The following is a 25,955-nucleotide window of genomic DNA, read 5'->3' on the forward strand; positions in this document are numbered from 1 at the left end:
ATTAGGATAATGTGATCCCCTAATAAGCCTAGTACCCCCCTGACAGCATACATAGTTATTACAATGTTAGTTTCTATATTTCCTATGTTGTATTTTACATATCCGTGATTATTTGGTAACTGCTGGTTTGTATTTCTTAATAATTGTTTTTACTCCGCCCCCACACCCATTCCCCTGGCCACCCTCTGTTTGTTATCTATAAATTTGTTTATGATTTTGTTATTTATGTTTCATATATAAGTAAAACCATATGGTATTTGTCTTTCTCTGACTTATTGCACTTAGCTTCATACTTTCTAGGCCCATCCATGTTGTTGCAAATGGTAAGATGTCATCTTTTTTTTATAGCCAAATAATATTCCATTGTATATACACTGAGTGGCCAGATTATTATGATCTCTGAACGCATAATAATCTGGCCACTCTCTCCCTCTCTCTCTATATATATATATCCCAATGCATGAATTCGTGCATGGGTGGGGTCCAGCCAGCCTGGCCAGGAGGAGGGGACATGGGCAGTTGGCCGGCCTGCCTGCTGGTCGAATTCCTGGTCGAGGGGACAATTTGCATATTAGCCTTTTATTATGTAAGATTATATAGGATATACACTGAGTGGCCAGATTATTATGCATTCAGATATCATAATAATCTGGCTACTCAGTGTATATATCATATCTTCTCTATCCAGTCATCTATTGATATCTCTTGAGTCTTGTTTTCTGATCTATTCAACCACCTTATATATTTTTATTGGAGCATTTAATCCATTTAAATTTAAAATAATTATTGATAAGTATATAGTTATTGCTATTTTATAATTATTACTTTACACATGATCACATTTCTTTAATTCTAGACTTAAAGTTAACTTTAACAGTGGTTCCCAGCACCAATTTACCAGAGAAGGCATGGGCATGGACCAAGCACACAAATGACAAGTATGCATGTGCACAGGCCTTCATGCTTGGGCCCAACACCAGGTCCTCAGGGGGCACCAGAGACCGCTTAAGTGTCTGAAGATCCACTAACGACTAGACAGGTATCTGACCTTTGCCCCAATTACATATATAAATAGAAATAAATTGAACCCTACAAAATCTATACTTCATTCTAACAAAGCTCAAAGGTCGGCTAGGCTCCCTCAGCAGATCGGTCATGATTCCAGAACAAAAAGTGTCCCCCTTCTGTGGCCTCTAACCATGGCAGCACATGGAGGCAGTTCCATGTAAATTTACAGAGAGAAGTAGAGATGTGCCCACACAGCTGACTTGGGAAGTGACACTGGTAAGAAAGAACAAACCTTAAAAAGTTAAACACACCAACTGCCAGTGTGCAGGTCATAAAAGTTTCTAATTAGCAATAGAAGATGTTTATAGAAAAAAATATACTTTTAAGGAAATAGCTAAAAAAAATCTAAAGAGATAAAAATATAAAAAGTTTACAAAATATATTTTAAGCCAAAATGTTTCCCCAAACATATAAAGCTTAATTTTTAAAAATTCACCTATTTAAAGTTAAATGAGGCTGATGCAGCTGGTGGCCCACCTCCTCCACGGAGCTGTGTTGGGACTCAGAGTAGATGAGAGCCCAGGGCTTGTGGCATCTGAGGCAGGCCTGGGCAACCAACCAGTAGGAAACTGCCCAGTCCCTGGGGGAAGGAGGGAGGGCGAGCAGTGGGGGAACTGGGTGCTGTTCCTGGACTTCCCTGTAATCACGACAAAGCAGGGCTGACACCATGGTCAGATGGTGCTCTGGGCGTGTTTGTGGCCTGACAAGGGCAAGGCAGACAGGTCTCCACCATGATCTCCACCACATGGTCCAGCTCACCCAGGACCCGCTTGCAGCTGGAGCCAGGGGTAGGGTGCCCGCAGAGGCCAAGGTCTCAACCTGTCTCCAGGGACTGACTTGCTGCCCACCATGCTTATCAGCATGGAGTCCAAGTTGTGGTAGGGACTGTCAATGTCCGCAAATAACCCTTCCACTGAGCTGGGGACTTTACTCACTAGTGTTTCAAATATTTGATCAGCAACTTCTGAAAGCTTCGCCTATTTCCTTGAGGGCTGTCCACTTCCCAAACACAGCTCTGCACGCTCCTCGGAGCCTGCACACTTGGGGCAATGGACAATTTGGAGATCAGGTCTGGTTCAGGGTCACTGGCTGAATCAGGAGAAGGGAACTCCCCCTGCTGCTCTCATGCTGTTTGACACAGGATTTTGGTGGAAATGAGGCAGATCAGAGGCACCCGCCCTGCACTCTGGGACAGATGCCAGCACCTGCCAAGTCGCATCCTGGGTCATCATTTCTTCTTGAATCTGCTGGACAGTGTTGGTTATCAGAATCGAGGGGCAGAGAGTGGGTTCAGCTAGCATGTGGCACAGCTGCAGCTTGTCCAGGGACATATCCAGGAGCCACTGCTGCTGCAGGCTGTAGGAGGGCGTGGCCAGGGCACCCTCAGTGTCCTCCTAGCTGTGGGAAAACTTTCTCTAACCCTCAGGCAAACATCATTTTATTCCTCCTCCTCCTCTTGCTCCTCCTCATCTTCCTCTTCCTCTTCCTTATCAAGAAGTCACTTTTTAAAAATATATTTTTATTGATTTCAGAGAGGGAGAGGAGAGGGAGAGGGAGAGAGAGATAGAAACATCAATGATGAGAGAGAATCATTGATAGGCTGACTCCTGCATGTCCCCTACTGGGGATTGAGCCCCCAACCCAGGCATGTGCCCTTGACTGGAATCAAACCTGGGACCCTTAAGTCTGCAGACTGACACTCTATCCACTGAGCCAAACCAGCCAGGGCAAGAAGTCACTTTAACATTTCTTGAAAAACCAAGATGGCGGCATAGGTTAAACACCTAACCTGCAGCCGGGCACAACAATTTCAAAAATACAACTAGAGGTTAGAACGGACATCGTCCAGAACCACAGGAAAGCTGGCGGACTGAAATGCCCAGAGCTGGGGGGAAGGAGAAGGCCACGGGGATAGTCGGGGGGACCGTAAAAGCCTGAGGTATGGAGAAATGGGCGGAGACACGAGCACACGCGCCTGCGGGGAGGATGGAGCCGGAGAGGAAGGGGCGGCGTTCACTGGCAGGAAGGAGATAAAGGCTCCGGATTGCGCTGAGCACCGGCTCCGACTGCACTGAACGCCAGTTCCGGGCGAAACCCTGGGCAGCCAGGCGCAGGCTGGGGGAATGAATCTGGGCTGTGGGGCGCAGGCACAGAGGAGCGGCGGAAGGCAGAGCTCCAGAGGTGCGCACGGGAAGGGGCGCAAAGGACGGACTGTTGCCTGCGCCACTGAACTGCCCTAGCGGGAAGGAGACAAGGGCTCCGGACCGTGCTGAACCCCAGTTCCGACTGCACTGAACCCCAGTTCCGGGCGAAACCCTGGGAAGCCAGGCGCATGCTGGGGGAATGAATTTGGGTTGTGGGGCGGAGGCACAGAGGAGCGGCGGCTCCAGAGGCGCGCACAGGAAGGCGCGCAGAGGACGGAGTGTTGCCTGCGCCACTGAATGGACCTGCTGGGAAGGAGACAAAGGCGCCAGACTGCGCTGAGACCCAGTTCCAACTACACTGAAACCCAGTTCCAGGCGAGAATCTGGGAATCCAGATTCATTAGGGGAGAGACTGGACTGTTTGGCAGTGGGCGAAACTCCAGGGCGCGTTTCTCTCAGAGGTGTTTGCAAGGAGTACAGAGGGACACAGACACAGGAGCCTCATAGGGCGGGGCTGACGGGAAGACAAGGTTGTAGGCTCCACCCTGTGACCCCACCACATCCAAGCTGAGCACAGAAGCTTTTCCCTGCTGAGTGCCTCAGGCAGTAGCTGACCTACACTCCATCGGAGACCCAGAAACCAGGTCTTGGTTGGTGTGAGATGACACCAGATTTCAACCACTCGCATAAGGGATACATTCGAGAGGCAGACTCAGTGAGCGCCAAAGCATTGCTGCATCAAGACCCGGCCCATAAACATGTCTCCTGCACAGCAACTCTTCCTATATAGTCAAAGAGGGTCCTCACGGCCAATTGGCCTGGAGGACAATTCCTCCCAGTGACACCAACAACAATCAAGACTTAACTATACAAAGGAGGACCAAGATGGAGACATAGAGCGGCAGCCTGATCGTTGCCTACCACAACAATATTGAGACTACGATGGGAGAGCAGAGCAGACACCATCCAGAACCACCGGAGGGCTGGCTGAGCAGATGCTCTACAACTAGAATAAAAGAGAGGGGTACGCGGGATGATGCTGATGCCGGTGACCCAAAGTCCACACTTTAAGAACTACGGCTCAGGCGACACAATGGCGGCCTGGAACGTGCTTGGCGCAGTTCCCCTGGTGGTCTCCGGCTGAGGGGATGGCTCCACTCGCTGCTGAGCACGGACAGATGAGCCCCTGGGAGACATGGGGTGGGAGACTCCGCGCTTGCTGACCTCCGAGTCCTTCAAGAATCTCAACACCCCGGTAGCGGCCAGGTGCGCACGCTCGGCGACCGGCCACCGCTGCAGACCCAAGGGCCGACGCAGTGACACCGGACCAGCCCGCCGCCACGCACCAGGCACACCGGAGCTTTGCCGAGCCCGCCGCCCAATGAGTTCTGCGGCAGCCGTCCTGGAGCTCTGAGAAAATGACCGAAGGAATTGCTGAGAGGGAATTGACCAACAGGAATTGGGATCAAGAAGACGAAATCCCGCTGAGACCCGAGTCCAGACGAGGCTGCGAGCCTCTGGGCTCAGGTATGGTCACACGTCCTTGGGTCCAGGTGAAGCCGGATTCCGGGTTCGGGTGAGGCCATGTGCCCCTGGGTCCGGGTGAAGTTGAATCCTGGGTCTGGGTGAGGCCGTGCGCCCCTGGATCCAGGTGAGACCACGCGACCAGGGATCTGGGAGAGGTCACGCGCCCCTGGGTCCGGGTGAGGCCACGTGCCCCTGGGTCTAGGTGAAGCTAGATCCCGGGTCCGGGTGAGGCCGTGTGCCCCTGGATCCAGGTGAGGCTGGGTCCCGGGCCCGGGTGGGGCCATGTGCCCTGGGTCCGGGTGAGGCCACGCGCCCCAGGGTCTGGGTGAGGCTGGAGCCCGGGTCCGGGTGAAGCCATATGTCCCTGAATCCGGGTGAGGCCTCGTGCACCTAGGTCTGGGTGAGGCCACGTGCCCCTGGGTCTGGGAGAGGCCACGTGCCCCCGGGTCCAAGTGAGGCCATGTGTCCCTGGATCCGGGTGAGGCTGGGTCCCGGGTCCAGGTGAGGCCACGCGCCCCTGGGTCTGGGAGAGGCCATGCGCCCCAGGGTCCAGGTGAGGCCATGTGTCCCTGGATCCGGGTGACGCCTCGCGCATTTAGGTCCGGGTGAGGCCACGTGCCCCTGGGTCTGGGAGAGGCCATGCGCCCCCGGGTCCGGGTGAGGCCATGTGTCCCCGGATCCGGGTGAGGCCTCACGCACCTAGGTCTGGGTGAGGCCACGCTCCCCTGGGTCTGGGAGAGGCCGCGCACCCCTGGGTCTGGGTGAGGCCATGTGTCCCCGGACCCGGGTGAGGCCTCGCCCCTAGGTCCGGGTGAGGCCACGCGCCCCTGGGTCTGGGAGAGGCCATGTGTCCCTAGATCCGGGTGAGGCCTTGAGCACCTAGGTCCGGGTGAGGCCATGCGCCCCTTGGTCTGGGAGAGGCCACGCGCCCCTGGGTCCAGGTGAGGCCACGTGTCCCTGGATCCGGGTGAGGCTGGGTCCCGGGTCTGGGTGAGGCCACGCGCCCCTGGGTCTGGGAGAGCCCACGCGCCCCTGGGTCCGGGTGAGGCCATGTGTCCCCGGATCTGGGTGAGGCCTTGCGCACCTAGGCCCGGGTGAGGCTAAGCGCCCCTGGGTCTGTGAGAGGCCACACGCCCCAGGGTCCGGGTGAGGCCATGTGTCCCTGGATCCGGGTGAGGCCTCGTGCACGTAGGTCCAGGTGAGGCCACGCGCCCCTGGGTCTGGGAGAGGCCACGCGCCCCGGGGTCCGGGTGAGGCCATGTGTCCCTGGATCCGGGTGAGGCCTCGCGCACCTAGGTCCGGGTGAGCCCATGCGCCCCTGGGTCTGGGAGAGGCCATGCGCCCCCGGGGTCCGGGTGAGGCCATGTGTCCCTGGATCCGGGTGAGGCCTCGCACACCTAGGTCCAGATGAGGCCACGCGCCCCTGGGTCTCGGAGAGGCCACGCGCCCCCGGGTCCGGGTGAGGCCATGTGTCCCTGGATCCGGGTGAGGCCTCGAGCACCTAGGTCCGGGTGAGGCCACGCGCCCCTGGGTCTGGGAGAGGCCACGCACCCCTGGGTCCAGGTGAGGCCATGTGTCCCTGGATCCGGGTGAGGCCTCGCGCACCTAGGTCCGGGTGAGCCCACGCGCCCCTGGGTCTGGGAGAGGCCACGCACCCCTGGGTCCAGGTGAGGCCATGTGTCCCTGGATCCGTGTGAGGCTGGGTCCCGGGTCCAGGTGAGGCCACGCGCCCCTGGGTCTGGGAGAGGCCACGCGCCCCTGGGTCCGGGTGAGGCCATGTGTCCCTGGATCCGGGTGAGGCCTCGCGCACCTAGGTCCGGGTGAGCCCACGCGCCCCTGGGTCTGGGAGAGGCCACGCACCCCTGGGTCCAGGTGAGGCCATGTGTCCCTGGATCCGGGTGAGGCTGGGTCCCGGGTCCAGGTGAGGCCACGCGCCCCTGGGTCCGGGTGAGGCCATGTGTCCCTGGATCCGGGTGAGGCCTCGCGCACCTAGGTCCGGGTGAGGCCACATGCCCCTGAGTCCGGGTTAAGCCGTGCCCCTGGGTCCGGCCGAGACCAAACCAGAGGGAGTTGGACCTATGTTACCACCATTTGTCCACCATCCAGAGCTGAGGGGTCAGTGCTGACATGTACACATAAGGAACTGGTGGACATTGAAATTGGGTCTCTAAAGAACTGTTGGTCCAGAAAGAAACTCACTACAGACTGATTCATTTGCCTGTCAGCATAACTATTATTGCTCGTCTCACATTCAGTTCTTATAAGTATATCTCTAGGGACACATGATCTCGCTCATCTAGGGGAAATGATGAACAACATAGACTGATGAACAAGAACAGAACCAGAAACAAGGAGGCATCGATCGGACTAGCGGGCCTCAGAGGGAGGATAGGGGAGGTTGGGGGGAGGGGGGAGGGATCAACCAAAGGACTTGTGTGCATGCATATGAGCCTATCCAATGGTTAAGTTCAACAGGGGGTTGGGGCATCCGTGGGGAGGGGTGTGGGATGGGAATGGGGGGATAAGGACAAATATGTGACACCTTAATCAATAAAGAAATTAAAAAAAAAAAACATTTCTTGTAACACTTGTATGGTGGTAATGAACTCCTTCAGCTTTATCTCGTATGATAAGTTTTTTTTTTTAAATATTTTTATTGAGGTATTATATGTGTACATATCTTACTGTTACCCCCCCCACCCCACATCCACACATGCCCTCCCCCCCCAGAGTTTTGCGTCCATTGTTTATGCTTATATGCATGCATACAAGTCCTTCGTTTGATTTCATAACTCCCCCACCTTTCCCAAACTTTCCCCCTGTACTTTGAAAGTCTGTTTGATGCTTTACTGTCTCTGTATCTATCTTTTTGTTCACCACTTTATAATGTTCTTTACTATTCCTAAATGAGTGAGATCATGTGGTATTTTTCTTTCATTGACTGGCTTATTTCACTTAGCATAATGTTCTCCAATTCCATCCAGGTTGCTGCAAATGATGAGAATTCCTTCTTTTTTATGGCAGCATAGTATTCCATTGTGTAGATGTACCACAGTTTTCCGATCCAGTCATCTACTGATGGGCACCTAGGCTGTTTCCAAATCTTAGCTATTGTAAATTGTGCTGCTATGAACATAGTGGTGCATATATCCTTTCTGATAGGTGTTTCTAGTTTCTTTGGATATATTCCCAGGAGTGGGATTACTGGGTCAAATGGGAGTTCCATTTTCAGTTTTTTGAGGAAACTCCATACTGTTCTCCACAGTGGCTGCACCAGTCTGCATTCCCACCAGCAGTGCACGAGGGTTCCTGTTTCTCCGCATCCTCGCCAACACTTGTTGTTTGTTGATTTGTTGATGATAGCCATTCTGACAGGTGTGAGATGGTACCTCATTGTTGTTTTGATTTGCATCTCTCGGATAATAAGTGACTTTGAACATGTTTTCATGTGTCTCTTGGCCTTCCTTCTGTCTTCTTTTGAAAATATTCTGTTTAGGTCTGTTGCCCATTTTTTTATTGGATCATTTATCTTCCTCTTATTGAGTTGCATAAGCTGGCTGTAGATGTTGGAGATTAAACCTTTATCAGTGATAGCATTTGCAAATATGTTTTCCCATGCAGTGGGCTTTCTTGTTGTTTTGTTGATGGTTTCTTTTGCTGTAAAAAAGCTTTTTATTTTGATGTAGTCCCATTTGTTAATTTTCTCTTTAGCTTCCATTGCCCTAGGGGCAGTGTCAGTGAAGAAGTTCTTGTGGCATATGTCTGAGATTTTGTTGCCTGTGGATTCCTCTAGTATTTTTATGGTTTCCCGTCTTATGTTTAAGTCCTGTATCCATTTTGAGTTTATTTTTGTGTATGGTGTAAGTTGGTGATCTAGTTTCATTTTTTTGCATGTATCTGTCCAGTTTTCCCAACACCATTTATTGAAGAGACTGTCTTGACTCCATTGTATGTTCATGCCTCCTTTGTCAAATATTAATTGAGCATAGTGGTTTGGGTCGATATCTGGGTTCTCTATTCTGTTCCATTGATCAATATGTCTGTTCTTGTGCCAGTACCAGGCTGTTTTGAGAACAGTGGCTTTGTAATACAGCTTGAAATCTGGTATTGAGATCCCACCTACTTTATTCTTCTTTCTGAGGATTGCTGAGGCTAGTCGGGGTCTTTTTTTATTCCAGATGAATTTTTGGAGAGTTCTTTCTAGGTCTGTGAAATATGCTGTTGGTATTTTGATGGGGAGTGCATTGAATCTGTAGATTGCTTTGGGTAGTATGGACATTTTAATGATGTTGATTCTACCAATCCAGGAACATGGTATGTTCTTCCATCTGTTTACGTCTTCCTCTATCTCTTTTTTTCAGTGTCCTGTAGTTTTCCGTGTATAGGTCTTTTACCTCCTTAGTTAAGTTTATTCCTAGGTATCTTAATTTTTTTGGTGTGATTGTAAATGGGATTGCTTTTTTAGTCTCTCTTTCTGTAAGTTCATTATTGGTGTATAGAAAAGCCATAGATTTCTTGGCGTTAATTTTGTATCCCGCTACATTGCCGAATTCATTTATTAAGTCTATTAGTTTTTTGATGGAATCTTTTGGGTTTTTTATGTACAATATCATGTCATCTGCAAATAAGGACAGCTTCACTTCTTCTTTTCCAATTTGGATGCCTCTTATTTCTTCTTCTTGCCTAATTGCGATAGCTAATACTTCCAGTACTATGTCAAACAGGAGTGGTGAGAGTGGGCATCCCTGTCTTGTTCCTGTTCTTAGGGGAAATGGTTTTAGTTTTTGCCCATTGAGTATGATGTTTGCTGTGGGTTTATCATAAATAGCTTTTATTATGTTGAGGTATGAGCCTTCTATTCCCACCTTGTTGAGAGTTTTTATCAAGAAAGGGTGTTGGATTTTGTCAAATGCTTTTTCTGCATCTATTGATATGACTATGTGATTTTTATCTCTCAATTTGTTTATGTGATGTATCACGTTTATTGATTTGCGGATATTGTACCATCCTTGCATTCCTGGAATAAATCCTACTTGGTCATGGTGTATGATCTTTCTGGTGTATTGCTGGAGCCGATTTGCTAGAATTTCGTTGAGGATTTTGGCATCAATGTTCATGAGGGATATTGGCCTGTAATTCTCTTTCATTGAGTTGTCTTTATCTGGTTTTGGTATTAGGGTGATGCTGGCTTCATAGAAGGAGCCTGGAAGTGTTCCTTCCTCTTGAATTTTTTGGAATAGTCTGAGGAGGATAGGTTTTAGTTCTTCCTTGAAAGTTTGATAAAACTCTCCTGTGAAGCCATCTGGCCCCGGGCTTTTGTTTGCCGGAAGCTTTTTGATGACTGCTTCAATTTCTTCCATAGTTACTGGCATGTTGAGCTGTTTAGAATCTTCCTGATTGAGTTTTGGAAGGTTGTATTTTTCTAGGAATATGTCGATTTCCTCTAGGTTGTCCAGTTTGTTGGAATAGAGTTGTTCGTAGTATTTTGTAACAATCCTTTGTATTTCATCGGGGTCTGTTTTTATTTCACCTCTTTCATTTCTGATTTTGTTTATTTGGGTCCTCTCTCTTTGCTTCTTGGTGAGCCTGGCGAGAGGTCCATCAATCTTGTTTATCCTTTCAAAGAACCAGCTCTTGGTTTTGTTGATCTTTTGTATTGTTTCTTTGGTCTCTATGTCGTTTATCTCCGCTCTGATCTTTATTATTTCTTTCCTTCTGCTTACACTGGGCTTATCTTGTTGCTCTCTCTCTAACTCTTTGAGTTGTTGGGTTAGGTAATTTATTACCATTGTTTCTTGTTTTTTGAAGTAGGCTTGTAGAGCTATGAACTTCCCTCTCAGGACTGCTTTCATTGTGTCCCATAGATTTTGGATTGTTGTGTTTTCATTGTTGTTTGTTGCCATGATGTTTTTTATTTCTTCCTTGATGTCTTTGGTAACCCAGTCATGGTTTAATAACATGCTGTTTAGTCTCCAAGTGTTTGATTTCTTTGGGTTGTTTTTATTGTAGTTGATTTCCAGTTTTATGCCACTGTGATCTGAGAAGATACTTGATATGATGTCTATCTTCTTGAATTTGGAGAGACATTGCCTATGTCCTAACATATGGTCTATCTTTGAAAATGACCCATGTGCACTTGAGAAGAATGTATATTCTGTGGCTTTGGGGTAAAATGTTCTGAAGATGTCGATTAATTCCATCTGTTCTAGTGAGTCATTTAGGATTGATGTTTCTTTGCTGATTTTTTGTTTAGAGGATTTGTCCAATGGTGATAGTGGGGTATTGAAGTCTCCTACTATGATTGTATTACTGTCAATCTCTCCTTTGATATCTTCCAGGAGTTTTTTAATGTATCTTGGTGCTCCTGTATTGGGTGCATATATGTTTACCAGAGTTATTTCTTCTTGTTGGATTTCTCCCTTTAGTATTATGAAGTGGCCTTCATTATCTCTTGTTATGTCCTTCACTTTGAGATCTAATTTGTCAGATATAAGTATTGCAACCCCAGCTTTTTTTTCATTTCCATTTGCCTGGAAAACCTTTTTCCATCCCTTTACTCTCAGTCTGTATGCATCCTTTTTTTTGAGGTGGGTTTCCTGTAGACAGCAGATATCTGGGTTTTGTTTTCTTATCCAGTCTGTTACCCTGTGTCTTTTGATTGGGGCATTCAATCCATTTACATTTAAAGTTATTATTGATAGGTACTTATTTGACGCCATTTTTATTCTATACCCCTGTGTACCTTCTTTGCTTCCTATTTCTTTCTTTTTCTTTTTTTTTTTTTTTTACAGCAGACCCTTTAGCATTTCTTTCATTGCTGGTTTGGTGGTGATAAACTCCCTTAGTCCTTTTTTGTCTGTGAAGCTCCTGATTTCACCTTCAATTTTGATTGATAGCCTTGCTGGGTACAGTATTCTTGGATTTAGACCCTTCCTTTGCATGACTTGGTATATTTCATTCCATTCCCTTCTGGCCTGATGAGTTTCTGTTGAGAAATCAGTTGCTAGTCTGATGGGGGTTCCTTTGTATGTAACTGTCTGTCTCTCTCTGGCCGCTTGTAAGATTCTTACTTTGTCGTTGGTGTTTGCCAACTTAACTATAATGTGCCTTGGCGTCGGTCTTTTGGGGTTCATTTTGCTTGGAACTCTGTGAGCTTCTTGGATTTGTGTGGGTTTTTTCTTCCCTATATCAGGGAAGTTTTCTGTTATTATTTCTTCAAACAGGTTTTCTATTCCTTGCTCAGTTTCCTTTCCTTCTGGCACCCCTATTATCCTGATGTTGTTTTGTTTTGTATTGTCCCGAAGTTTCCTTACGCTTTCCTCAATCTTTCTAATTTTTTTTTCTAGAAGCTGTTGTAATTGGGTATTTTTTTCCATCTTGTCTTCTAGCTCACTTATGCGGTCCTCTGCTTCATCTAGTCTACTCTTGATGCTTTCTATTGAGTTCTTTACAGCAGCGATGTCATTTTTCATTTCTTCTTGGTTCTTCTTCATTTCTTCTTTGTTCTTACTCATATTGTCGAATTTGTCTTCCATCCTTTTCAGCCACTTTGTGACCATGTCTCTGAATTCTTTCTCTGATAGGTTGTTTGCCTCTAAATCGTTTACTTCCTTTTCTGGTGATGCCTGCTTCTCTTTCCTGTGGGGGCTGTTTCTTTGTCTCCTCAAGGTCTCTCTTCTCCGGATGTCTGGTTATATAGATTTCTCTCTCTGGCGTTGATTTAAAGGTATAAAATACAACACAACCAGGCACAACAGACAAGGCACTGAACAGAATTGTATTCACGATATTAATAACCTCCAATAAAGGTAACCACCAGAGAAAGACAAATTAGGGAATAGGAGTGGAAGAGGGAGAGTAAAAAGAAAGAACAACAACGAAGAAAAAAAAAAACAACAAAGAGTGTGAATCTGAACTTGGGAAAAGAGCAGAAAGAAAGAAAAGAAATAACAGAAAAGAAAAAGAAAAGAAAAAAAAGTAAGAGAGACAAGAATGATACTAAGAGAGAAAAGGGGAACAAACTATATATATGGGGAGTAAACTCCACTAGAACAACCACTATTCCCAGCAAATTCCAGCAACACGAGCCTGGAGATTAATACAAACTGCAACAGCAGCTAATATCAAGTGAGGCAAGGGAAAACAAAAGTAAAAAACAAACAAAAACAAAGCAAACAAAAGAACCAACCAAACCAACAAAAAGAATAATCAAAACAATCTCATAAAAAAGCATAAAAATTCAATCTAATCAACATTCAAGCAAACAACAACAAAAGGCCCAAGAGAAAAATAATTTTTTAAAGGTAGCGTAGAGAGAGGTTTGTATGGATTTGGAGCAGGGGGTTGGGAATTAGATATATAAGTAGGGTGAAGTTTTAGCAGGGAGTAAACTGAAAAAGTAGGGAAAATCTAAAGCCAGAAAGGGTTAAGATAAACTGGGGACCAAAAGGGGAAAGGTTAGGAGGAGAGTGATGGCATAATGTTAGCTTTGAGATAGGGTAAAGCGATTGTAAGGGAAAGATGCAAATCGAATGTAGGACACTAATCCAAAAATAAAAGAAAGAGAAAATCAAATGACATTTAAAAAAAAAAGTAAAATAATAGTAATAATAATGTTGATTGAAAATAAAAATGTAATAATTAAAAAGGTGAAAATCAAGTGAGGAAAAAGAAAAAAATATTAGTTTCTTAAGTAAAAGATGCAAAAAATGAAAATAAAAAAATATGAGAATAAAAATTTAAAAAATTGAAAAAAGAATTGAAAATTAAAAAATAGGAAGACTAAAATGTGCAGTAGCGGCTGTCATTCACTTCCTCTATTATTCTGTTTGGTACGCCTTTTTCCCAGTCTGGGCGGTATTTCAGTTCAGCTTCATTCCAGGGCTCCTCAGTGTTGGAAGCCAGTCCTGCTTTTTAAGCCAGCCCTGTCTTAATTTCTCGTATTTATTTTTGATTATACCAGAGACAATTAGCGTTTCAGCCCCTGGGTGGCAGTGTTTCTGAATTGACTTCCGGGCCTCTCTAGCTCTTTTTTCTTTTTTTTTTCCCCTTCTATGGCACTCACTACCGGTTTGTGGAGGTGTGCGCCTCAGAGCTGCCTCTCTGATGGTCACACGCAGCTCTGGCCCCAGGTTCCGAAAAAACACCTTCCCCCTGCAGTCTTTCAGGGTTTCCACCTGGGTTTTTCTATGTGTTGGGCTTAGCAATCAGAGTCGGAAAGAGCCCAGGTGTGCGGACCGTGGGTCTGTGCCCCAGACTAAGGAGCCTGCACTCCTTTGAAAATTCTTAGTCTGACCCTCCTCGTCAGATTAAAATGAGTTGCTTTCAAGAGGTCACTTCTGTTAGCAGCTCAGAAGACCCCCCTCCTCATTCACGGATCAAGGCAGTTCCAACTGCCGCCGACTTTTCTAGGCACAGACCTCCCGGCTCCTGCCGGTCCTGCGGCTGCCGCGCTTCCCTCACCCAGCGCTTCCCTCACCCACCACGGGGATTAGAAACCGCAGCTTATTTCAGACAAAATCTGACCTTTCCGTGGTGCAGTGAAGAGTTTCTTTGAATCCAACTGTTTGCGCTGATAGGGGACCGGTGGTCTGGTGCTCCCAGCAGTTCAGTGTTTGCAGTTGTCGCGGAAAGTCAGGTTTCCACTAAAATCCTCCTTTCCTTGCAAGATGGCGAGGCGCCCGGCGAGCCTGCAGCTCCAGGAGGGGACCCAGCCCCTGTGGGTGCTGCGCGGTCAGAGGAACACTGCCCAGCACTCCCCCGCCTTCTCCTGGAGTTTAGCTGTCCCTTGGCTTGCCCACATACACTCCCTCTGCGAGCCTCTGCTGCTCCGACTCTCCGCCCCAGGAACAGACTCCAAACCCGACTCTATTCCGTCGCCATTTTTTGTCCTCTCTGTAAGTTTTTTTTATCTCTCCTTTGTTTCTGAATGATAGCCTTGCTTTAGGGGATTCTCTGAGCTTCCTGGACTTGTGTGTCTATTTTCTTTTAAAAAATATTTTTATTGATTTCAGAGAGGAAGAGAGAGGGAGAGAGACACAGAAACATCAATGATGAGAAAGAGTCATTGATAAGCTGCCTCTTGCACTCCCCACACTGGGGATCAGAGCCCACAACTCCAGAATATACTCCCACCAGAATTATTAAACCATGACCTCCTGGTTCATAGGTCAATGCTCAACCATGGAGCCACGGCCGGCCAGGCTTCTATGTGTATTCTCTTTGCCAGGTTAGGGAAATTTCCAGTCATTATTTCTTCAAATACGTTTTCAACATCTTGCCTCTCTCTTCTCTTTCTGGTACCCCTATGATGCTAATAGTGTTATGATTGAAGTCTCAGAGGTCCCTTAAACTATCCTCATTTTTAAAAAATATTTTTTTTCTCTTCCGATAGTGTGTTTTTCACTACCTTGTCTTTCAAATATCTGATTTGATTCTCTGCTTCATCTAATCTGTTGATTCTATCTAATGTATTCTTCATTTCAGTTCATCTATTCTTCAGTTCTGACTGGTTCTTTTTAATGGTTTCTATGCCCTTTTTTATGTTTACTAGCTCTTTGTTGAAGTTCTTCCTGAGTTAATCTATTCTTCCAGTAAGGTCTTTGCACATCGTGTTTTGAACTCTGCATCTGGTAGATTGCTTCCCTTCATTTTCTTTTGTTCTTTTTCTGAAGTTTCTCCTGTTCTTTCAATTAGGACATGTTTCTTTGTCTACTCATTTGGCTGCCTCCCTGTGTTTGTTTCTATATATTAGATAGATCTGCTATATCTCCCACTCTTGGTAGAGCAATCTTAATTAGTAGGTGTCCTATGGTGCCCAGTGGAGCAGTCTCCCTGGTCATCAAAGCTGGGTGTTCCAGGGGTATCCAGTGTGGGTTGCGTTTGCCTTACTGTCGTAGTTGAGCCTTGATTACTTTTGGCACGTCAGAGGGTAAAATTGACCCTCAGGCTGACTGCCTGTGAGAACTAAAGGTGAATACAGTGGACAAGCTGTTGTGTGGGGGCTAATGCAATGGAGTGGGATTTGCAAGATCAGGGCTCTGGTGTCACCTGAGTCCACCCTATGGGTATGTCATTTTTGGAGCTAATTGAGTGGTCCTCTGGTATGGTTTGAAGCCAATCACTGGGTGCGTTGGTTCTGGGGCCACTTGGCAGGGTCTCTAGAGAAGGTCTAAGTCAGCCCCTGCCTGAACCTGCTCTGGTGCCACCTGATGAGAATTACAAATAATGTGCTGTTGGTAGCTGCCTGTGCTAGATTTGGGGGTGCTTGGGTGAAGCTATGCTCTGAATGGAGGCTGGCTGCCACTAGTGCCAACTGGGGGCTGCTAAGCATTTGGTACAGGGAACACTGAGGCCAGCTGCTATTATATGGGGTTTGAAAATTTTTCACAGATTTTATGGAAATCCACAGCATGGGCTGAGTCCAGCTACTTGTGAGTAGCAGCTGTTGTGTGTGAGCTGGCTAGGAGTAGTTCTCAGGAAATAATATGGGTGGGGCAAGTTTAATGATTCACACTCTTCTGCCCCTGCCAGCTCTGTTTGGGGAGGGCACAACAGAGGAACAAAATGGCTGACAAAGCTTCCCCTCTAATCCTCTCCATGAAACCAGACAGTTTTCTTCTTTCCCATATGTCACTGGTATTACTCAAGCTCAGTGTTGGAATGCAGAGTGAGTGCATCCATTAATGAGTAAGTCTGAGCACAGGCCTTTTAATAGGAATGCCTGGGATTCCAGCAGCCCTCTGTCTCACCTGAATGGACTTCCCATTTTCACATATGTTGTGGGCAATCACCTTCCCAGCAGTGGTGGTCTATGCTGAGAAGCATGGTGTGGGGCTGGGAACATTTACTCCTTAGGGGAGACCTTCTAGGCAAGATATACCTCCTGATTCTTAACTACCTCATGGATGTATGGGACTAACCTGTTTTGCACGTCTACCCCTCCCATTAGTCTTTTTTTTAAATTAATTTATTGGGGTGACATGGGTCGACATGATCATATAGGTTGCAGGTGTGGGTTTCTGAGTTACAAGATATGTATATTCCACCAAGTGCCCACCACCCAAAGTCAAATTTTCTCTTGTCATCATATATTAGACTTCCTTCTCCCCTCACCTCTCCCTCTGTCAACCACCACACTGCTGTTTCTGTTAACAAGTTTCAGCTTTATATCCCAGATATGAGTGAAATCATATGGTTCTTAGCTTTTTCTGACTGACTTATTTCACTTAGCATAATATTCTCAAGATCCATCTATGTTGTTGCAAATAGCACTATTTCATCCTTTCTTATGGCCGAGTAGTATTCCATTGTGTATATGTACCACATCTTCTTTATCCAGTTCTCTATCGCAGGATACTTTAATTGTTTCCAATTCTTGGCCACCATGAATAATGATGCATATATCTTGGGCAGATACATGTTTTTGAGTTTTTCAGGTATATACCAAGGAGAGGGATTGCTGGTTAGTATGGTTGCTCTATTCTTAATTTTTGAGGAATCACCGGACTGCTTTCCACAGTGGTTGTACCAGTCTACATTCCCACCAGCAGTGAATGAGGGTTTCCTTTTTTTCACAACCTCTCTAAAACTTGTTATTGCTTGTCTTGTTGATAATGGCCATTCTAACAGGTATAAGGTGGTATCTTATTGTAGTTTTTATTTGCATTTCCCTAATTGCTAGTGAGGTTGAACATCTTTCCATATATCTATTGGTTGTTCACATCTTCTTGGGAGAGGTATATTTTCAGGTCTGCCTACTTTTTGATTGGGTTGTTTGTTAGGTGTTGATTTTTATGAGTTCTTTATATATTTTGGAAATTAAACTTTTGTCAGAGCTACTGTTTGCAAATATCCCCATCTGGTTGGCTGTCTGTTTGCTTTGTTGTTCATTTCTTTTGCTGTGCAGAAGCTTTTTATTTTGATATAGTCCTATTCATTTATGTTTGCCTTTACTTCTCTTGCCTTTGGGGTCAAGTTCATAAAATGTTCTCTATACCAAGGTCCATAAGTTTGGTGCCTATTTTTTATTTATGTAACTTATTATTTCTGGTCTTAGAGTTAAGTCTTTGATCCATTTTGAATTAATTTTTGTACATGGGGACAAACTGTAATCCAGTTTCATATGACTTCCCAGTTTTCCCAGCAAAGAGGAAACTATCTTTACTCCATTGTGTGTTTCTGGCCCCTTTGTTGAAAATTATCTGTCCATATACATATGGTTTTATGGCTGGGCTTTCAATTCTGTTCCATTGATCTGTGTGTCTGTTTCTCTGCCAATACTATGCTGTTTTTATTATCGTAGCTCTGTAGTATAATTTGAAGTCAGGTAGCATGGTACCTCCAGCTTCATTCTTTGTTCTCAGGATTACTTTGGTTACTAGGGGTCTTTTGTGGCTCCATACAAATCTGATGATTTCTCATTTGATTTATTTTTTAAAAAGACACTGGGATTGCATTAAATTTATATATTGCTTTGGGTAATATGACCATTTGAACTATGCTGATTCTTCCAATCCATGAGCACAGGATATTTTTCCATTTTGTTGTGTCTTTTTCAATCTCTTATAATAATGCTTTATAATTTTTAGTACATAGTTCTTTCACATTGTTTGTTAAGTTCATTCCTAGGTATTATATTCTTTTGGTTGCAATTGCAAAGGGAATTGTGGGTTTTTTTTTCATTTCTTTTTCTGAAGTTTTGTTGTTAGTATATAGAAAGGCAATGTGTTTTGTTCACATTGATTTTGTATCCTCAACTTGACTGTATTTGTTTATTTTTTCTAATAGTTTTTATTTATTTATTTATTTTGCCGAGTCTGTAGGGTGTTCTATATATAGAATCATGTCATCTGCAAAAAGGTACAGTTTTACTTCTCCCTTCCCTATTTGGATGCCTTTCCCCCCCCCCTTGCCTTATTTCTCTGTATAGGATTTCCAACATTATGATGAATAATAGTGGTGTGAGTGGACATCCTTGTCTTATTTATAATCTCAGAAGAAAAGCTTTCAGTTTTTCAACATTGAGTATGATATTATCTGAGGGTTTATCATAGATGGCCTTTATTATGTTTCCTTCTAGTTCTATTTTATTGACTATTTTAACCATAAATGGATATTGTATCATATCAAATGCTTTTCTATATTTACTGATAAGATTTATGATTTTTATTCTTTCTTTTGTTATTATGGTTATTATGTTGATCAATTTCTGTATGTTAAGCCATCCTTGTGTCCCTGGAATGAACCCCACTTGATTGTGACGTATTATATTTTGGATGTACTGTTGTATTCGATTTGCTCATATTTTCTTCAGGATTTTTGCTTCTGTTTTCATCAGAGATATTGGTCTGTAGTTTTCTTTTCTTTTTTAAATTCTTTATTGTTGAAAGTATTACATATGTCTCCTTTTTCCCCCATTGACCTCTCCAAGCTGACTCCCGCCTCCCAACAGAGACCCTCACCCTTCTATTGTCGGTGTACATTTGTTATGCTTATATGTATGCATACAAGTCTTTTGGTTGATCTCTTGCCTGCCCCCCGCTCCCCTGCCTTCCCTCTGAGGTTTAATGGTCTGTTCAATGATTCTATGTCTCTAAATCTATTTCTGTTCATCAGTTTATATTGTTCTTTATATTCCACAAATGGAATCATGTGATACTTATCTTTCTCCAACTGACTTATTTTGCTTAGCATACTGCTCTCCAGGTCCATCCATGCTTTTGCAAATGGTAAGAGTTGTTTCTTTTTTATAGCAGCACTAGAGGCCTGGTGCATGAGATTTGTGTACAGAGGCAGGGGTGGTCCCTCAGCCCAGCCTGCACCCTCTTCAATCCAGGGCACCTCGGGGGATGTCTGACTACAGGTTTAGGGCCTAAACTAGCAGTTGGACATCCCTCTCGCAATCTGGGACGGCTGGCTCTAATCACTCACCTGGCTGCCTGTCTGATCGCCCCTAACCACCTTTGCCTGCTGGCCTGATGCTCCTAACTGCTCCCCTGCTGGCCTGATTGCCCCTAACCATCTCTGCCTGCTGGCCTGATCACCTCTAACCGCCTCTGCTTGCCAGCCTGATTGCCCGCTAACTGCTCTCCCCTGCAGGCCTGATTGCCTCCTAACTGCTCCCCCTGCTGGTCTGATCACTCCCTAACTGCTCCTCCCTGCCAGCCTGATCGCCCCTAACTGCCTCTGCCTCGGCCTCTGCCACCGTGTCTTTGTCCAGAAGGATGTCTGGAAGGATGTCAGAAGATGTCCTGTCTAATTAGCATATTACCCTTTTATTAGTATAGATAGTATTTCATTCTGTAGGCGTGCCACAGTTTTTAATCCACTCATCTGCTGATGGGCACTTAGGCTGTTTCCAAATCTTAACTATTATAAATTGTGCTGTTATGAACATAGAGGTGCATATATTCTTTCTGATTGGTGTTTCTGATTTCTTGGGATATATTCCTAGAAGTGGGATTACTGGGTCAAATTGTAGTTCCATTTTTAATTTTTTGAGGAAACTCTACTGTTTTCCTCAATGGCTGCACCAGTCTGCATTCCTACAAGCAGTGTACAAGGGTTCCTTTTTCTCCACATCCTCACCAGCACTTGTCATTTGTTGATTTGTTGATGATAACCATTTTGACATGGTAACTTATTGCCATTTTGATATGGACTTATGCAGGTTATTAATTTTTTCTTGAGTAAGCTTGGTAGTTTTGTCTCTTAAGAAATTGTTCCATTTCATTTAAGTGCACAAAGTTGTTCATAATATTCTTTTAAAAGTTAATTAATTATTGAGGTTACATTAGTTATTGACATTATATGTTTCAGGTTTACAACATTATAATTTGTTATCTGTATACACCAGCAATTTTCAACCAGTGTTCCAGAGCACACTGGTGTGCCACAGTAATTTTTAAATCATGCAATACCTCACTATTTAGTTAGGGGCACTGATCTCTTTTCCCTTAGATCAGTGATGGCGAACCTATGACATGCGTGTCAGCACTGACACAAGTAGCCATTTCTGATTACAGGCGGCCGCTGAGGTGGCCGCATGCCGAGGATGAAACATTTGCTGCTCCTGAGGATGAAACATTTGTGAAATAATGTTTTTTCCTCAAAGTGACACACTACCCGAGTTATGCTCAGTTTTTTGGTGAAGTTTGACACACCAAGCTCAAAAGGTTGCCCATCACTGCCTTAGATTGTCAAATTTTAAAAAATGCAACAGCCAATACAGTAATAGTTGTCTGGTGTGAATTAATCAAAATTACATGTGTGGGTGTTTTTTTGTTTTTTTTTTGTCATATCGCCAAAAATATATATTTTTTGGTGTGCAGCCGAATTTTAGTAATTAGTTTATGTGTGTCATGAGATGAAAAAGGGTGAAAATCACTGGTACACACTACAGCAAAAGTATTTCTTGTTTCTATCAACATAGAATTGACACATTTTAGCCATTTTCTCTTCCCCCACCCACCTTCCCCTCTGGCAACCATCAAGCTGTTGTCTATATAAGTGTGTTTTTGCTTTGTTTCTTCATTTGTTTATTTTTTAACTAGAGGCCTGGTGCATAAAATTCATGCATGGGGGGGTGTCCCTTAGCCCAGCCTGCACCCTCTCCAACCCGGGACCCTTTGGGGGATGTCTGACTGCTGGTTCAGAGCCTAAACCAGCAATTGGATATCCCTCTCACGATCTGGGACCACTGGCTCCTAACCACTCACCTGTCAGCTGGCCTGATAACCCCTAACTGCTCTCCCCTACCAGCCTTATCACCCTAACTGCTTTCCCCTGCTGGCCTGATCACACTATCTGCTCTCCCCTGCAGGCCTGATCACCCTTAACCACCTCTGCCTCAGCCCCGCCAAAATGACTTTGTCCAGAAGGATGTCCAGAAGGTTGCCCAGAAGATGTCTGGTCTAATTAACATATTACCCTTTTATTAGTATAGATAATCTGTATATGAGTGAAGTCATTCAGTTTTTTGTCTTTTTCTTGGCACCTATTTCAATTAGGATAATCGCCTCAAGTTCCATCCATGTTGTGGCAAATAACAATATTTCATCTTTTTAATGTCTGAATAGTATTTCATTGTATGGAATCCGTAGTGCTATCCTCTCCCTCTTTTTCATTTTTAATATTGGTAAATTGTGTTATCTCTTTCTTTTCTGTGAAACTTACTGTAAGTTCATCAAAGATATTGATGAATTTGTTTTCATTGATTTTATCAATCTTTTGAATATTATTGATTTTTACACTTATGTTTATTATTTTATTGCTTTTGCTTGTTTATTATTTATAGTTGAACCTTGAGCAACACAGGGGTTAAGGGTCAAACCCAGTACAGTTAACAATTCTCTATAACTAGAATCAGCCCACTGCAGCCAATCCACTGATTCCTAAGACTGGATTGAAAACACAGTTGACCCTTGCATTTCTTTCTTTTTTAAGGTGGAAATATATATTATTGATTTGATATTATTTTTCTAATAATTCCACTTAGTGCTAAAAATTACCCTCTAAACACAGGTTTTGCAATATTTCACAACTTCATGTTGTGTTTTTCTTTTATTTCTTTTTATTATGATGTATTGGTTTTGGGTGTGCAGTTTAGTGGTTAGACAATCATATATTTGATGGCAAAGGTTAAAAAGAAAGAGAGAATATTAAAAGGTGCATGAGAAAGACAGTTACCTACAACCGAGCTCATAGAAGGTTGCCAGCTGATTTCTCAACAGAAACACTTCAGCCAAGAAGGGATTGGCATGAAGTATTAAAAGTTATGAAAAACAAGGACCTAATTCAAGACTACTCTATCCATCAAAGCTGTCATTTAAAATTAAAGGAGAAATAGAAACTCTAAGACAAAAAAAAAAGAAGGAAAACAGAAAGAATGGTGAAGGAGTTCATTACCACCAAACCAGTGTTGCAAGAAATGTTAAAGAGTCTTCTTTAAGAAGAAGAAATAAGAAAATAAATAGATAGAAAGGAACATAGGTATAAAGAATACAATGGCAATAAATAAGTACCTATCAATAATAACTTTAAATGCTTTAAACAAAAGACAGGATAGCTGAATGAATAAGGAAACATGACCCATATATATGCTGAATACAAGAGACCCACCTCAGAACAAATGATGCACACAGACTGAAAGTAAGGGGATGGGAAAAATATTCCATGCAAGTGGAAATGACAGAAAAAGCTGGGGTAGCAACACATATATCAGACAAAATAGACTTCAAAACAGAGGCCACAGAAAGAAACTAAGAATAATATTACATCATGCTAAAAGGATTGATACAACAAGAATATGCAACCCAAAGATATATATATATATATCCCAACATAGGAGCACCTAAATATATAAAGAAAATTTTGGTGGATATTAAGGGAGAGATTAACAGCAACATAGTCATACTTGGCGATTTTAACACCCCTGTTGATATCAGTGAATAGATCTTCTAGACAAAAAATCAGCAATGACCTTAACATACCAGACCAGATGAATTTAATTGATATTTGCATTACATTTAATCCCAAAGCAACAGAATATATTCTTTTCAAGTGTACATGGAACATTCTCTAAGATAAACCACATGCTAGGACACAAGATAAGCCTTAATAAATTCAAGAAGTTTGAAAGCATATCAAGCATCTTCTCTGACCACAATGCTATAAACTAGAAATCAATTATAAGAAAAATAAACCAAGAACACTCAAACACATGAAGACTACATCACATGTTATTAAATAATGAATGAGTTAACAATGAGATCAATAAAGAAGTCAAAAGATGCCTTGAAACAAATGAAAATAACAGCAAAAGCAGACATGAGAGGGAAATGCATAGTATTACAAGCCTATCTCAAGAAACAAGAAAACTCTCAAATAAATAATCTAACCTTACAATTTAAAAAAAAAAAAAGAAAAAAGAAAAACAAACAAAGCCCAGAGTAAGTAGAAGGAAAGAAATAATAAAGATAAAAACAGAGCCCTGGCTGGTTTGTCTCAGTGGATAGAGCATTGGCCTGTGGACTGAAGGTTCCCAGGTTCGATTCTGGTCAAGGGCACATGCCTGGGTTCCGGGCTTGGTCCCCAGTGTGGGGCATGCAGGAGGCAGCTGATCAATGATTCTCTCTCATCACTGATGTTTCTCTCTCTCTCTCTCCCTCTCCCTTCCTCTCTGAAATGAATAAAAATACATTTCTTAAAAAGGATAACAGCAACACTGCTGGTGGGAATGCAGACTGGTGCAGCCACTGTGGAGAACAGTATGGAATTTCCTCAAAAAACTGAAAATGGAACTCCTATTTGACCCAGTAATCCCACTCTTAGGAATATATCCTAAGAAACTGGGAACACCAATAAGAAAGGATATATGCACCCCTATGTTCATAGCAGCACAATTTACAATAGCTAAGATCTGGAAACAGCCTAGGTGCCCATCAGCAGATGACTGGATCAGAAAACTATGGTACATCTACACAATGGAATATTATGCTGCCATAAAAAGAAGGGATTCTTACCATTTGCAGCAACCTGGATGGAATTGGAGAACATTATGTTAAGTGAAATAAGCCAGTCAATGAAAGAAAAATACCACATGATCTCACTCATTTATGGATAATAAAGAACATTATAAACTTGAACAAAAAGATAGATACAGAGGCAGTAAAGCATCAAACAATCTGTCAAATTACAGCAGGAAGGTTAGGAGAGGTGGGGAAGATAAGAGATCAATCAAAGGACTTGTATGCATGCATATAAGCATAACCAATGGACGCAAAACTCTGGGGGGTGAAGGCATATATGGGAGTGGGGTGGGGGAGCAATGGTAAGATATGTACACATATAATACCTTAATAAAAAAAATTGAAAATAAAAAAAGGATAACAGCATAAATAAGTGACATAGAGACTAAGAAAATGATACAAAAGATCAGGTTATTTGAAAAGATAAACAAAATTGGCCAACCTTTAACCAGACTCATTAAGAAAAAAATGATAGAAGACCCAAATAAATAAAATCAGAGAAGTAACAACTGACACCACGGAAATACAAAAGATTGTAAGAAAATATAAACAACTATATGTCAACAAAAAGATCACATAATATATTAGATAAAAGACCTACACTTGGAAAATTATAGGATACTAAAGAAAGAAATTGAGAAGGATAAAAATAAGTGTAAGCATAAACTGTGTTCATAGATAGGAAGAATTGACACCATTAAAATGTCCATATTACCCAAAGCAATCTATAGATTCAATACAATTCCTATTAAAATACCAGTGGCATACCTCAAAGAACTAGAACAAATGTTTCAAAAATTTTTATGGTACCATAAAAGACCCTGAATAGCATCAGCAATGTTGAGAAAGAAGAACAGAGTCAGAGTTATCACACTACCACATATTAAACTCCACTACAAGGCCATAGTAATAAAAACAGCATGGTACTGGCAAAGGAACACACAGAGAGATCAATGGGACAGAATAGAGAGCCCAGAAATAAACCCACACCTTTTTGGTCAATTAATATTTGAGAAAGGAGGTAGAGCATATAATGGGGTAAAGACAGTCTCTTCAATAAAAGGTGTGGGGAAATTGGACATATCCATGCAAAAAAAATATGAATCTAGACTACCAACTTACACAATACACAATTATAAACTCAAATGGATTAAAGACTAAATGGAAGTCATGAAACCATAAAAATCCTAGAAGAAAACTTAGGCATTAAAGTCTCAGACATTTCTTGAAATAGTGTTGTTGTTTTTTTAATTGATTAAGGTATTATAGGATGCTAAATTATGGGATACTAAATTTTTGTCCTTTTGCCCACCCCCCTTGCTCATGTCCTTGATCAGATACTCAAACCTCAGAGGGAAGGTAGGGGAGGGTGGGGGTAAGGGGGAGAGATCAACCAAAGGAGTTGTATGCATGCATATAAGCATAACCAATGGACATAGACACCAGAGGGTAAGGGCATGAAGTACTGTTTTTGGTGATATATCTCCTTGGGCAAGAAAAACAAATGAAAACAACAACAACAACAATGCACACACACACACGCACACAAAAATGAGACTATATCAAACTAAAAAGACTTTGCACAGCAATAGAAACCATCAGTGAAATGAAACATACTGAGTGGAAGAATATATTTACCAAAGATACATCTGATAAGGGTTTAATATCCAAAAAAATATAAAGAACT

At 43.4% G+C, this 25,955-nt stretch overlaps 1 pseudogene; it reads right to left on the reverse strand.

Annotated features, from left to right (window-relative positions):
* Positions 1-1,711: 1,711 nt before the first annotated feature.
* Positions 1,712-25,955, reverse strand: part of LOC129149767 (cell division cycle-associated protein 4-like) — a 94,997-nt pseudogene continuing 70,753 nt past the window's right edge.

Source organism: Eptesicus fuscus, chromosome 1 (assembly GCF_027574615.1).
Source record: "Eptesicus fuscus isolate TK198812 chromosome 1, DD_ASM_mEF_20220401, whole genome shotgun sequence".
NCBI classification, from domain to species: domain Eukaryota; kingdom Metazoa; phylum Chordata; class Mammalia; order Chiroptera; family Vespertilionidae; genus Eptesicus; species Eptesicus fuscus.